The 2,496-nt window shown below is 52.8% G+C and overlaps 1 long non-coding RNA gene across 1 annotated transcript; it reads left to right on the forward strand.

Moving 5' to 3' along the window:
• Positions 1–257: 257 nt before the first annotated feature.
• LOC125551325 (uncharacterized) lies at positions 258–2,168 on the forward strand. The gene is made up of 2 exons (XR_007302435.2): positions 258–861; positions 1,286–2,168. It is a non-coding gene; the product is annotated as an uncharacterized LOC125551325 (long non-coding RNA).
• The last annotated feature ends 328 nt before the right edge of the window (positions 2,169–2,496 follow it).

Below are 2,496 nucleotides of genomic sequence, written 5' to 3' on the forward strand. Positions count from 1 at the left end.
CCCCTTCCCGGTGCGACGGGATCCGGACGCCTCCTTCGCCAACTGTGAGGGGGGTGAGAGAGACAGAGACCACAACACAGTCTTGTTTAGATCTGGTGAAGATGGTGAGAGACTGTGAATATAACAAACCCTAGCAAAGGAATGCTGAGCCTCCAACATATATATATATATATATATATATAGGATGGGTCTATTATGATAACACCCTTAAGACTCTTATTCTGATAACAAAAACCTTATTCTGCTAACACTGCTTCCGGACCGAACCTCCTCCCAGCGGCGCTCGGTCAACCCCCACCCCGGGGCAACAACTCCCCACACCACCCCGCAGTGCCCGCCCGCCCACTCCCTCTCCTACTCCAGATCTCGCTCCCACGTCCTGGTCGGCGATCGATCCGGCCCTCCCTTGGGCGCGCGCCTCCAGCCTCCTACCCCAGCGCTGCCCCCCTCCCACCGCTTTTTCCTTCTTCCTGGTGCGCGGAGGTCGCCCCCACCCGCTCCGGCCAAACCTCCCTCGACCCTGCCGCCGGGCGCTGCTCCCGCCACCTCCACGGCCTCGCCCTGCCCCACGCCTAGAGAGCAGGCGGGCTTCCCTCTTCCTCCTCTCAGGTGAGACCTCCCCCAGATGTGACGGCGCGACCCGTGCTCCTCCTCGAGCTCAGGCCGGCTAACGGCGTTGGCCAAAAGCTCCCTGGCCCCGGATCCACACCACCCCGACCGGGATCCGGTGGAGGCGATGGTCGCTGGCTCCCCCATGGCAGGCATCTGCTCTGCTCCGTCCCCACTCCCCACGTTGATGAGCACCACGACGGCGAGATCTTGCCGAGTCCTCCCCTCCTACGTGACACGCCACCATCCCCGGTATAGGCTTCGGCCAACAGCTCCCCTCTCTCCACCTCTCCTCCTCCAGTCCCCAAGACTAGGGCGACGGCCACCCAACGAAGCGCGCGGGTCTGCTGCCTCCGTCCAAGGCGATGACGGCCACACAGCGAGGCGCGAGCCCACCCGGAGTCCACCGCCAAGCGTGTAGTTTGGTGCTCCTCTTATGTGTGTTTAATCGGAGCACGGGATCCACCACCGCGGTGATTGTTACAATTTTGTTGCCATTTTTTGTAGTTCCTTGTGATGTAATTTGGACAGCGAGCTTCCCTCCACCGACGCATCCATGCAGTATGACACGCGCGTGTGTGCAGTCCGCGACGTTTGGGTCACCGGTGGCCGTCGTGCAGTCCGCAACGACGCCAGGCGCAACGCTCACCCGGTGTTTTGTGCTTTGTTCATGCAGTGAAGGTGTGCTTTTCGACTCGCCCCGAGCTCCTCCCGTGCAGCTCGGAGACGCTCACCATGTGGTTCGGAGCTCGTGTTCGTGCAGTCCGGCGAGCGCCATCTCTTCGCCTGTGCTTTGTCGACCATGGCCGTGCAACTCGCAGACGCTCGCCATGCGGTTCGGAGCTCGTGCTCGTGCAGTCGGGAAAGCACCATCTCTTTCCCTGCAGTTCGTCGACCATGCCCATGCGACTCAGAGATGCTCGCCTTGCGGTTCAGGGCTGGAGTGCGTGCAGTCTGGCGAGTGTCCGTGCATGTGCAGTCCGGCGAGCGTCCGTGCACACCAGCACCTCTGCCACAACATTCAGACGAGATTCCCTGGTTTGGAAAATGCAAACTTTTCGATTATAAGATCAATTAGGTCCCTTATTTATTTGGTCCGGTGTTCTCTTGCGGTTGAGTTTACCTTTTTTTAGATGAAAAGATGAACATCAAAGTACAGAAAAAGTGCACTGTAGTTTCTTGCGGTTCTCTTTACTTAATTTTTCAGGTGGAAAACACATCAAAGTACAGAAAAAAGTGCGCTGCAGCCCGTTGTTCTCTTGTGGTTCAGTTAACTTTTTTTCAGGTGAAAAAAGATGAACATTGGAAAAAAATGCAGTTTGCTTGTCTCTTTCGGATGTCCATTCCTTCCGCTCTCCTAGTGTTCCTAAAGAAATTATCTGTTTAGATTTGCAGTACAGTGCATAGTGCAAAGGAGCTCCCTTTGTAAAATGTTTGCAGTACAGAGGAGCTCTCGTTGTAAAAGGATTGCAGTACAATGCATATCACAGAGGAGTTTACTTTGTAAAAAATTGTACGAGTTCACTTTTTGTTATTTTTGAAGGAAATGTTTTTGCATATTTGTATGGACATAATTTATAATTTGTTAAAGAAGGATCAGATCATTGAGAAACCCTTGGTGGTGCCCTTTACAAATTGATGTGGTTACTTGCCCTTGTTCTCTACGGTCTCGCTCATAAAAATAAGTGAGAGAAAACAACAAAAATAATCATGCAGTTCACTTGGTCGTCTAGTGCGGTGTGGTTTTCAATCTAAAGCAATGTGGTCGATCGTATGATATTGTTCATCTCGTAAATGCTGAAAAATGTTATGGAAACAACAAAAAAGTAATGCCATTCACTTCTTGATAGTGTTGTGGTTCATTTACACCCGATGTTTGAATAAAAA

Source organism: Triticum urartu, chromosome 4A (assembly GCF_056163025.1).
Source record: "Triticum urartu cultivar PI428250 chromosome 4A, HENAU_Tu73, whole genome shotgun sequence".
Taxonomy (NCBI): Eukaryota; Viridiplantae; Streptophyta; class Magnoliopsida; order Poales; family Poaceae; genus Triticum; species Triticum urartu.